Below are 13,551 nucleotides of genomic sequence, written 5' to 3' on the forward strand. Positions count from 1 at the left end.
AGTGTCTGATGACGAACACTGGTACAGGTATGAGAGGGATGAAGTGGGGCAGGACATGCCTCCTCCTGATTCTCTACCAGGATTATGGGACATTCTGATAATCCAAATTGCAACAAAAATCCATTCCTCTGATGTTCCCATCAAGACATGAGACAAGGTAAACAATGAGCCACATTTATGCAGAAATGCAGAGAAAAAAAAACAGATTTGTCACCTGAGAATTGCACATGGCATACTTCACACTGGAGTTATTATCCTGAAATCATCCCAAACCATGGCCTTTGGGGAAGAGTTGTGGTATGGCCATGTTCTCTCCATCCAACCATCCACAAGTTAAGTGGCACCAAGAGATGTCACAAACTGTTACAGAACTATCTTGACTATATTCCTCATCACCACCCAACAGGGAGGCTGTGGCTTCCTCTTCTTGACACAGTTAATGTGCCCCAGAACTTAGAGGCAAATCTCACAGACCCACCCTCCCTATCTCACTCCAGAAGACAGACCTAAAACTGAGTGCCCCTGGAACACTTCAGAAGGTTTCTGTTATTAATGAGACAGCATTCCACATTACATACTCCGTGACACACCCCGAACACTTGTATGTCAGCTAAAAGACAATTTTTAAAACTAGAGAAAATAGACGTGGTTCCCACAGGCAAATGCTCCCTGCTAATGCATTTGGGAAAGCCAAAGGAAATGGCCAAGTATTTGTAGTATGAGTCCTGGATAGAGTCCCAGTTTCTTGGGTTTTGCTGACCAAGCTCTTTCTGTGGAGCAAACCAGCAGATGAAAGATACTGTTCCATGTCTCCTTCTCTCTGTAACTCTCTGACTCTCAGTAAATAAATAAGTCATAGATTTGAATATGATTGGCATTCAGACAGGCAATCCATTTTCCACAATTAATGCTGATTGACTTTATCAATAAAATCCCAACTCCTAGGCCTGGCACAATTGTCTAATGGCTAAAGTCACCACCTTGCATACGTTGGACTTCCATGTGGGCACAAGTTTGTGTCTCAGTTGTTTCATTTTGCTTCCAGATCTCTGCCTATGGCTGGGAAAACAATAGAGGATGGCTCAAAGCGCCGGGATCCTGCATGTATCCATGTGGAACACCAGGAAGTAGGTCATCTAGCACCTGGCTGTGGATCAGCTCAGCTCTGGTTTTTGTGACCACTTTGGGAGTCAACCAGCAGATAGATCTTCTCTCTGTAAAATATACCTTCCCAAGAAAAATAAATAAATCTTTTTTAAAAGCACCATTTTAAAAGAAATCCCACCTAGCAAGGAAAAATTGATTTATAAATAATATTGATTTTCTCGTAGGCCATTGTAACATTTATTTCACATGCTTGAAGGTCAGAATGTCACATAGGAGAGATAGAGAGATATCCATCTGTTCTTCCATCTGCTGGTTTGGTTCCCCAAATGACCACAACATCTAGGGATGGGATAGGGTGAAACTGGGAGTCAGGAACTCCATGAAGGTCTCAGGGACCCAAGCACTCACGCATGGTCTACTGTTTTCCTGAGTACATTAGTACTAAACTGGATCAGAAGTGGATCAGCTGGGATCCCCACACTCCAAAATCAGTACTGGTGGTATTATGGGGCTGTATCCCAACGCTGGTCCTGGCATTCCGAGGTAGCACTGCATAATTATTTGTGACACTCCTGAAGTGTTTGAAGAGGTCATAGGACACAGGTCTGCACAATGTAAATGCTTGGGATCCTTGCCTTTAACTGTAAGTTGTCTTACAAGATTTTTTAATGCTTAGTTTTATTTGAAAAGCATAAACTAAAGAGAGGAGAGACAGAGATGGAGAGATCTTCTGTCTGCTGGTACACTGCCCAAGTAGTTACAAGGGCAGGGGCTGAACTCATCCAAAGTCAAGACCCAGGAGCTTCTTTCAGGTCTCCCAAGTGGATGCAGGATCCCGAGACTTCACAGGCATCTTCCATTGCTTTCCCCAGCCACAAGCAGGAAGATGGATAGCAAATAGACCAGCCAGGACATGGACGATCACCCATGTGGATGCTGGGGCCTCAGGGTCAAGAATTAGCTCATTGAGCCATATGTTGGCAAACTAATTTCATTTAAAACTAGCTGAAAAAAAAGATAGGAAGAAAGCATTTGTCATCTTCCTTTTTAAAGAAAATAAATATTGATTTTCATTGGAAAGGCAAATCTACAGAGGAGAGAAAGATGTTCTAGCAGTTGGTTCATTCCTCAAATGGGGGCAACAACTGGAGCTAACGGATCTAAACCCAGAAGCCAGGAACTTCTTTCTGGCTTCCCATATGGTTACAGGTTCCCAAGGCTTTGGACATCTTTAACTGCTTTTCCAGGGCAGAAACAGGGAGCTGGATAGGAACTGGAGTGGCAGGAGAGAAATGACCCCCCATATTGGATCCCAACATTTACAAGGCGAGAGGATTAGCCAATTGAACCAGAGCATTGGGCCTGGAAGAACATGTTTCTAATAAGGCACTATAAATGCCAGGATACTGCATCCAGGCTGACAGCCCAACACCTTGCCCTGTCTATCAATGTTTTGGTGCCATTTGTGGCATCCTTTATAACAGATCAAAACTTTGTAAGTGTTCCAAGTGTCCTTAGCTGTGACTTTAAACCCACCAAACCTGGGTTCTTGTGGGGGTAGCTGGTAAATGGGAATCCAGCCAAGAGTTGGCTTAGGAATATCAAGGAATGCCTGGTGAGGGTAGGGGTAAATGGGATCCCAGCCAATAGATGGCTTAGTAGTGTCATGGGGTGCCTGGTGAGGGTTAGGGGTGGATGGGAACACCAGCCCATAGGTGAGTTAGGGAATCCATGGGGTACCTGTTGAGGAAGGGAGGATGGGATCTCAGCACATAAATGGCTCAGGGGGTGTCACTGGGTGCCTGGTGAGGGTTAGGGGTGGATGGGACCCTGGCATATTGATGGCTGAGGGGTGTCATGGGGTGCCTCGTGGGAGTATGGACGGATATGATCCCAGCATGCAGATGGCTGAGGAGTATCCTGGGGTACCTGGTTGGGGAAGGAGGTATGGGATCGCCAGCACTCAGCTGGCTGAGTAGTGTCATAAAGTGCCTGGTGGGGCAAGGGGCTTAGGAATGCCAGTCGACAGCTAGTTGAGGAGTGTCATGGGGTGCTTGGTGAGGAAACACAAGCCCACAACTGGCTGAGGAGTGTCATAGGGTGCCTGGTGAGGGATGGAATGCAAGCCCACAGCTAGCTAAGAAGTGACATGGGGGGTTGGGAGTTGTAGAATTCCCCTAGAACAGTAGAACCCAGAGAGAAATGAGTGGTTAGATATCCTAGAATGCTTTGAATGGAAGCAGTGTGATCTTTGGTCACTCCTCTGAGGCCAAGGGCAGCTGGCCAGTAGGTTTGTCCTTTACTCACTGTTTGGGATGTTCCCCCAACAGCTTCCTGATCACCCATGGCCTCTAGGCTGAGGAAGAGGCCCTCAGCCCATGGAGTCTGAGACCAACTGCTAGCAGACTGTGTTGGCAAGGGTCTGAATGCAAGGTTTTCCAGCTGGGACATGAAGTGGAATTATTGGCAGTGGAGATGTCCCTTCATGGGATGGTATCCATGGGGCAGGAAAGGCCTTTGTTTTGGCAGAGGACATAGGACCATTCAACAGTCTGTTTTCCTCTTTGACCTTAGTCACTAAAAACCACCTTTAATTTTAATTTGTGCTTGTTTTTAACTATTTCAAAGGCAGAAAAACAAATAGAAAAATAGAGAATTTTATCCTCTGGTGTATTCTCATGATGGCTGATCTGAAGCCAGGTCTTCCACAGTGAATGCAGCAGACCAGAGCTTGGACCATCCTCTGTTGCTTTCCCAGACTGTAGCAGGAGGTAGGATCAGAAGCAGAGCCCACATGGGTGCCAGCGCCAGAGGTGGTGACTCTAACTGCCCTATACACGACAGCATCAGTCCCTAGAATCTACACTCAATATTAATTAAGACATATGCAGAATGTCATTAACTGTGATTACCACACCGATGTGTTTATAATCCCTGTACATACATCCTGTCGAAATAGATAATGGGGATTTTCCATGAGCTTTTTTCCAGAACTCTGTGTGGTTTTGTGAGACAAAGAGAGTGGTTTTGATGACCCAGCACAGGACACCAGAGGATGCAGGGCCTTGGCCACGCAGCATCTTATCATGCTACTATATATGGTACAGAAGTGAAAACTCATGGATTTTGGTATGGATGAAGATGAATGCTGAATGAAGCAGTGGTGCATAAACATAATTTATTGTGTAATAAAGGCACAATTACTTTGAATGAGAATCAAGATGCTTTCCAAATTCAGGAAGACAGACAGACTGAAATGAGCACAACAGGATGCCCTCAGCGAAATCATTCGCTGGCTCATTAAGGAGAATTTCCAAACCAAAGACAGGTCTCACAAAGTCGGGAGCTAGGGACTCTGGGTCATGGTGGACTGAGTTATCACCTGTGGCACTGGCATCCCAGATGGCTTTGCTTCTGCCCCAACTCTCTGCCACACCTAAGCCCATTTAAAAGGGAGGAGAAACAGGGGTTTGATTCATTGGAAGCATCCCTGCCAGTGGCAATCAATCTTCCAATTTCATTGTTGCTGAAAAGTCCCTGGAGCTGTCCCTGTGGCTTTGCAAGCTGAGCCACAGCATGCGGGGTTGACGTCCCATATGGATGTTGGTTTCTGTCCTAGGTGCTCCATTTTCAACTCCCAGCTGATACACCTGGGAAAGCATCAGAGGATGGTCCAAGTGCTCCTGGCCTCTGGCTTTTTTTTTAAAGATTTATTCATTTTATTACAGCCAGATATACACAGAGGAGGAGAGACAGGAAGATCTTCCGTCCGATGATTCACTCCCCAAGTGAGCCACAATGGGCTGATGCGCGCTGATCCGAAGCCAGGAACCAGGAACCTCTTCCAGGTCTCCCACGTGGGTGCAGTGTCCCAATGCATTGGGCTGTCCTCAACTGCTTTTCCAGGCCACAAGCAGAGAGCTGGATGGGAAGTGGAGCTGCCGGGATTAGAACTGGTGCCCATATGGGATCCCGTGTCTTTCAAGGCGAGGACTTTAGCCGCTAGGCCACACCGCCGGGCCCTGGCCTCTGGCTTTTGTAGACACTTGGGAAATAAACTAGCAAGTGGTTTTCAATTAAAAACATGTAAGTCTCTTTTTAAAGAAAAGTTTCTGGAGACTGGTGTGGTAGCTTAATTGTCTAATCCACCTCATGTACATACTGGGATCTCATATTGATGCTGATTTAAGCCCCATCTGTTCCAATTACCTGCTTGTAGCCTGGGAAAGCACAGGAACATAACCAAAAGTCTTGGGACCCTGCACCCATGTAAGAGGCCCAGAACAAGCTCCTGGCTCCTGTCTTTGGATTGGCTCAGCTATGACCATTGCAGCCATTTCGTGAGTGAACCTGCAGTTGGAAGATACTTCTGTATCTCTTTCTCTCTGTAAATCTGCCTTTACAATAGAAATAACTAAATCTTCAAAAACAAAGTTTCTAACACCAACAAATTACATGGCTGCCATGACTTAGCACGAGTGTGGTGCTGCTAGTGCAGCCAACTGCTCCATGGCCAGTCATGTGAAAGGAAAGTTCTTATTACATGGTGACGAACAATTGTGTCCCTGTGTTGATGCTCTTACAGTCTGCACTGATTTTGCGTGTTTTCCTTCTAATATAAGCACATTACATCAGCAGCAGCAACAAGCACTTGTGTCTCCTGATGTAGTGAAGAGTGCTGAGGAATGATGGAGCTGGACCCTCTAGGGTATGTGGGTGCCCTCTGTGATGTTTACAGAAGGCTGAGGTAGCTGTAGAATAATTCCCTGAACACAACACCACCCTCATAAGAGACACACAACTATGAGAGGCACTATTACAACAGATGCAGGATTTTGAGAGAATGTGCAAGTGGGTTTTTAATTTTCATTATAAAAAAAAAAAAGCTATTTGGACTTAGTGTCATGGCTTATCAGGCTAAGTGAGCTCTTACCTCTGAGCCCAGTATCTCATATGTGCACTGGTTTATAACCTGGCTGCTCTACCACCCATCTAGTGGGTGTCCTGATTGTGATGTAGGAAAGCAAAGGAGAATAGCCTGTAGCCTTGAGACCCTGAACACACTGAGAGGTTCAGTAGAATTCCTCCCTCCTGGCTCCAGACCAGCCCAACTCTGGCCATTGTGACAATTTGGGAAATGAATCAGCTAATGCAACATCTCTGTGTGCCTCCTTCTCTCGCTGTACATTATTCAAAATATGTTTAATTCAATCTGTAAAATCTTGTAGAAGTGGCCTGGCCTGCTCATTGGATTAATGGGCTAATCCATCTACAAGAACAGATAAATAACATGGGCATAGGTTCATGTTCTAGCTGTCCGACTTTCCATCTAGCTCCCTGCTTGTGGCCTGGGAAGTTGAAGGAGGATGAACAAAAGCCTTGGGACCTGCACCCACATGGGAGACCTGGAAAGAGCTCCTGGCTCCTGGCTCTGGGTTGGCTCAGCTCTGGCAACTGTGACCACTAGCAGAGTGAACCAGTGGAGAGAAGATCTGTCTCTCCTCTCTGTAAATCTGGCTTTCCAATAAGAATAAATCTTTTAAAAATATATACAATCTTGTAGAAAATAAAAAGATGATCAGCAGCTGCTATATCTGGCATTAGTGTAGCTCCCTGCACTGGAAGGTGGGATTGGAAGTGCTCAGGATTCCTGTGGCAAGAACAGTTCAAACAGGCTCTCTTCCAAAGTCACAAAGAACCCTCCAAGGAGAGCAACTAGGCAAGAGTCCCTCCTAGTCATGGCCATTGGCACACGTGAGGAGACAAGTAACCGTCATCACCAGTCCTCTGCCTTCTCTCCAAGTGTAGGACTCAGTCTAGGGTGGCGATGGGTGCAACAACTGGCTTTTCTCCCTGATTCCCTCAAATGAGAGAAGCCACATTCTACTCATGCAGTAAAATCCTTACTGTGCTTGGACACTTTTATATTATCTCTGTAGAAATAAGATTCTTTGCATAAATAGAAAAAAATGTGAAAATTCACATGGAATCCTAAAACCCTTTATAGCCAAAGCAACTGGGAGAAAAAAAAAAAAAAAGAACAGTTGGAGGCATCCCACTTATAATGTAAAATTATATTACAAAGCCATAGTAACTAAAGCCTCATTGGAATAAACACCCAGAGTAGTGAAACAAAACAGAAGGGCCAGAAGCAAGCCCCAGCCTAAACTCATGGTCAGTGAAGTCTACTCCAGGGCACCGCACGACACTGCTGGACTTCACTCTGCTGAGTGTGGAGAGCCAGTGTTCCCAGCACCATTATTGAAGAGTCTGCCCTTATACTGCAGTACCTTTGCACAACCATCCATTACATTATCCAATTCTCACCATAAGACAGATTGTGGCCCTCAGATGTACATGGGTAGCCCAAAGGGGCATCTGTCACCAACCTGAAGCCACATCAGCCTCATGTGCTGAGCTCTTCCCTATCCAGCCATGCTGGCTGCACTGGACTGCTAGCTAATCCCTCAAGAGCCTATGGAGCCAGAGCCTCCTCCTGTTCTCAACTCCACCTCCTTTGGATGCCAGAGGATCAGGGGATGCTGTGAGGCTTACTCTCTTGGCTTAGCTCTTGAGGAGTCCTGACACAGCCAGGGGCTACATTTCACTGTTGTCGCTGCAGGTGTAGCTGTGGAACTCAGAAGCTGTTGGGAAGTAGTGTCAAGGTCCAGGAGATGTTTTCTGCAGACATGTTCCCACTGTGTAGTAGATGTGTAAAAAGGGGGAAAGATTTCATGCCAGGTGCATGCCCCCTCCTCATGGTAAATCCTAATGTGTGGAGACAGTGGGTGAGACAGACAACACTGTGTATGTTCAGAGTAATGTGGGAGGCACATACAGGCCAGCAGGAAGAATGTACCCACACATTGGGCCACAGTTCTCCTTAATTAGATTCCTCAAGTTAGCATTTTAAAAAATGTTGATTAAAATACAGCATACATGTAACATGAATCTGACCACTGTATCCTTTCTCAGCTAGTGTAGGCAGAACTCGGTGATGCTAAGGACATTCACATTCTTGTGCAAACTATTACCCCCTTCTTCATCACAACTTTTCCCATCTCATGGAATTGAAGCTTTGTACCCATCAAATATTAACTCCTCCACTCTACTTCATATCTGTGAGTTTGACTCTACCCCTGCCTAAACACACTATTACACATCTCTATAAATGTGACTCAGGTCATTTACACAGTTGAATCACAGTGTATTTCATTTTGTCACTGACTTATTCTCCTCAGCTCATCTGTATTATAGCACATCCACAGGCAGATGGATATAGAAAGTGCATTAATATCCAAAATAGAATACCATTGAGCTCTAAAACAGGAATCCTATTATTTGTTACCACAAACATGGAAATATTAAATAAGCTGGTACAGAAAGACAAGCACTGCACCATTTCACTTGTATGGGTTTTACAAAATTTCAGTTCTTAGATCTGGCACAATAGCGTAGTGTGTAAATCCTCACCTTGTATGTACCAGAATCCCATATGAGTACCAATTCCAATTCTGGTAGCTCCACTTCCAAGCTATCTTCCTGCTTGTGGCCTGGGAAAGCAGTAAAGGACAGCCAAAGCCCTTGGGATCTGTACCCTGATGGGAGACCTGCAAGAGGTTCCTAGCTCCTGAATTCGAATTGACTCAGCTCTGGCCTGTGTGGATACTTGGGGAGTGAGCCAGGGGATTCAAGATCTTCCTTCCTTTCCGCAGATATGACTTTACAGTTAAAAAAATAAATGAAAACTTTTCTTTTTTAATTCCAAATCTTGGGCTGAGGATATATAGGAAAAAGTATGATATCAATGAAAGAATGCACAATTATAAATGAACAGGAATACATTTTAGAGTTCTATGGTACAATACGATGACTACAGTTAGTAACAGTATCCCACACACTTCAAAATTGAGATTTCAATGCTCTCACTTCAAAAACCAGAAGAATATGTGTTGCAGTACAGTTAAACAGCCTGTTTAGCCACTCCACAAAGTATACACAGATCAGCGTGTTGTAATGTACACCACAGTTTTAAACAAATTTAAACATAGATCATAATTTTTTCACGTAAGTAATCCCATGCATTAATTGGGACATATGGGGATACTGTAAAAAGTGTTTGTGTGAATAACAGGATCAAAAGATACATGTATTATGGCTCAGACAATTCTGCTGTTTCCAAGATCCACATTTTTTAATGAACTTTCTGCAGCCCCTTTGTGCACACATGCATCTGGTTCTGAGAAGAAGGACACCTCTCTCTTGGTGTGCCGTGGGCATAACATGAGCCATTGTCAATGTTAGGATCTGGGCTAGAGCTCCCACGAACCTTAGGGTTTGAGCCAGTCAACTCCCAGACAACATCAAAGAGTCTTGCTGGTAATTCAAAAAGCAAACGAAGTTTATTATGCCAGTATGCTTGGGTCAGAACATACGTGGGACATGCAGACCAGCCAAGCGGAGGTCGGACCTTGAACTAGCAAAAGACAGGAGATCATACATGCCCTTTTTGGCTGAGACATAAATCAAACTAACAATCTTAGACATGTTAATTTCTATGGCCTCATTATCTGTATGGCTCATCCCTTTCTCACACCCTTATCTTCCTCCTGTCCCTGGGACTGAGAAGAATTTCTCCTCTGCCCTCCTGCACCTGGGTTAGTTGATAGATCACAAGGTTGCAGGGCAGCAAAGAACAGATTTATTGCTAAAGCAGGATCCTCCCAGAGTCCAGACCTACCAAAGCAGCAGTTATTCGGCACAAAGGAGCCTCACACTGCCCAATAATAATATACCTTTCTACATTTTAACATTTTTCCCACACTCTAACAAGTGTGACCCCTGCTCTGCTCAGCTCCCAGGGTCGACTAGTGGAGAGGGTTCCCTGCCTCAGGAACACCGGGTCTCCCCTCAGCCACCAATGAGTGTGGGTATGCCCTGCTTCCCAGGTCCCTATCTACCTTGGCAGGCCCTGGTCCATCTGCAGGAGGGGGCTCCCCTCGCCGCTTAACACCAGCCGCCTGTCAGCAGGTCTGCCAGATTTCCTCTGAGGTATTTCTAGAACGATTCCCATTCCTGAACGTGTATTCCCAGCCTGGTGACTTTCTCCTGACTCTGGGAGCACAGAAGTTCATTGCCGTGAGCCTGTCAGCTCCAGCACCTCTCATGCACCTTTAAGCTTCATGGAGCACTTTGTCACTTCTGATGTCTTCCCAGTGGTTAGGCAGAGCTAATGGCAATCACAGCATCACATCTGGCCCCTCCCAGGAGATTCAGCACAGCTAATGGGAACACCTCTCCACTTCCTGCCTCTGCCTGGGGGTTTAGCACAGCTAATGAAGGGCACCCCCAACCCATGACTTCCAGACCTTACCTGGGGGTTGGGAAGAGCTAATGTGGCCACCCCATTACTTCTGGCCATTCCCTGTGGGGCTCAGCACAGCTAACTGAGACCCAGCATCTCTTCCTGCCCTTGCCTGCCATTCTCTATGGGGTTCAGCACAGCTAATGGGATCATCCCTCTACTTCCTGCTTTTTCCTGGGTTAGACAGAGCTAATAGGACCACCCCATCACTTCTGGCCACTCCATGGAGGTTCAGCACAGTTAATGGGACCAATCCATCACTCTTGCCTCTGCCTGGTGGCTAGGCACAACTAATGGGACCATATCATTTCTTTTGGCCCCTCCTTTGGGCCTCAGTAAAGCTAAAGGGATCACTCCAATGCTTCCATCCCATTTCTAGGGATTCAGCACAACTAATGTTACCATCCCATGACTTCCTGCCTCTGCCTGGAGGTTGGGCACAGCTTAATGGAGGCTATGGCATGGGAGTCCACAAGCATGTGTGTATTCTGAAACCCAGTGTTCACTACCTCCAGTTGTGGGGTCATTAACACTGTCCAAAAGTCCCTCAAGCCCAGCTCTTGACCTTCCCCCAGATCTGTAAAAAGTCTGGTTTCCCGTCTGCTTCCATAGGTGCATCTTGGACTAAGGACAAACATGAGGGGCTCGTCCACCTGGACCACTTCCTCAAGTCTTTCATGGAAGCTTCCCAGGAGCTTCTTTGCCTCTACCGCCTTCACCCGGGCCCAGAAAGTCATCAGCTGTCACCCAGCCCACAGTACACTGTATGGTCTCTCTCCATCTATTTTCAGATATGCTTTCAAAGCACCACAAACTGGGAATGCACTGCCCATTGCACCAATATCACATGTAGGCACTGGTTCAGCACCTGCTGCTTCACTTTCAAGTCTGCTTCCTGCTAATGGCCAGGAAAAAGCAATACAGCACATTGGGCCAATTCCTTGGGCTACTGCACCTACATGAGAAACCCAAAAGAAGCTCCTGAATTCTGGCTCTGCCTGAGCCAGCCCTGTGCACTGCAACCTTGTGGGTAGTGACCCAGTGACCTGAAGATTGAAAGGTTTTTCCCCCTCTCTCATTTTCTCTCTCTATGATTCTCTCACGTGAATCTTTTTAAAAATCAGTCATACCTGGGCTGGACCTCCTGGCACAGCCCACCAGTGTACAAGAAAGCTAGGGCCAGTGGATCTGCCTGGAAAGGCCAGGCCACAGTTCCTGCCAGGGACTCTGGGGTTAGCAATATTGGACTGGGCCATGACACGAATTGGCAAGTTACAGTACCATGTCTGAGTGCAGAATCTGTGAGGAATTTATGGGCTCATACCTGTGGAACTGTAGTACCTGCTGGTTTGCTCAATGCTGGGCATAGTGACAGGCCTAGCTAGTCATGACCACAGAACTCAATAACACTCAAGGGAACTGGGGTTGCAAACAGGCTGGGATGGCCTAGGCTGCAGTTTCTGCTGGCACACCCAAGAATTGGATGTGGGGTGCACAGGGATGAAACAACTACCAGCACACACAAAGGCCAAGACTGGGGGATGGACTTCACCAGGTAGGGGCTTAGTCATAGTACACATTGGCATATGTGGAACAAAGCCAGGGTATCGGCCATCCCAATCTAGGCTGCTATTCCCATCTAATTGCAATAAGCCAGGTATGGAGGTATATTTTTCAGGCCTAGCCTATAGAATCCATTAGTGATAGCTGGGACTTGGGGCAAGCTGGTCCAGGCCAGGCTACAGCACCCAGTGATAAGGGCCAACGGTGGGATGTAGACCATGCCAGGCTGGGTTGGAGCAACCAGTGGCATGCGTAAGATCAGTAGTAGCTGTAAACAGGCCTGGTTGGAGAGATAAAGGGACTCCCTTGCTTGGCTGCAGTTCCCACTGGTGAGAGTTAGAGCTGTAGTAAAGAAAGTAGACTGGGCTGGACATGACTGTAATACTTCTTGGCATGTATGTGGGCTGGGCCTGGGGATACCCAGATTGGGTTGGCTCCAGCACTCTTGGTACCTATAATAGGAATAGGATGGGCCAGACTAGGTCGAAGCAACCACTGATCCACATGACAGCCAGATCTGGAGGTGGATCTGAAGGAGCTGGGATGCAGTACCCACAAGAGGCAGAATGGGTGTGGGTCAGTTTGGCAATGCTGCTGGGCCTACAAGTGAATGCTGGGGCAAGAGACAGGCCAAGTCAAATGAATCAACTTGGTGCTTGAGATCTCCAAATGGGAGGTGTCCTGGTAGAGAAGCTTGGGGAAGTCCTCTCTCAGAAAACAGTCCTTATATTGAGTGCAAGAGCCATAACTGGGGGCAGCCTACATCCATCCAGTCATGGTACCATCAGCATATATATGGGTCAGGTGTGGAAGCAGGTTGACTGGGCCAATTCATAACACCCAATGGCAGGTGTGATCCATGACAAGATGCAGGATAGGATGGGTTGGGCTACAACACTCAGTAGTTCACAATAGAGCTGGTACCAGGACTTGGGGTTGACCAGTCTGGGCTAGGCTGCAGTACCTGACAGCAGGAGCCAGAACTAGGGCAGGCTTGCCTGAACCAGACTGCAGCACCTGCTGGTATATGCTGAAGCGAGGCAGGCCATGCCAGACTGGCTTCAACACCCACTAGCACATGTGAGACTGGGCCAAGAGTGAGCTTGGTAGGGCAGATATAAGGGCTACCCTGCTAGGCCACCGCTCCCTCTCTTGAGCATGATAGCTGCGATTCAGGGCTGAACAGGCTGGGCAGGGCTACAACATGGAAACTGCAAGATCCATGGCTGAGAGTGAATGTTGTAAGGAAACCATAGGCATGCCTCTGCTGGGCTCCAGGTCCAACCAGTAAGCATAAGAAGAAGCAGGATTAGTGGAGTGGTTGTGGGAATGTGAGACAATGCAGCAGCACCCACTGGCATATGTCTGGCCTGGATTGTGGGATCAGTTAGACTGAGCTAAGCTGAAGCCTACCATTGTATTTGAGAGCTGGATGAGATGTGAGACAGACTGGACCAGGCTACTGCACATACCAGTTTGTGCAGGAACCCCAGGGACTGGAACAAGACTAGAGAGGT

Source organism: Ochotona princeps, chromosome Y (assembly GCF_030435755.1).
Source record: "Ochotona princeps isolate mOchPri1 chromosome Y, mOchPri1.hap1, whole genome shotgun sequence".
Taxonomy (NCBI): Eukaryota; Metazoa; Chordata; class Mammalia; order Lagomorpha; family Ochotonidae; genus Ochotona; species Ochotona princeps.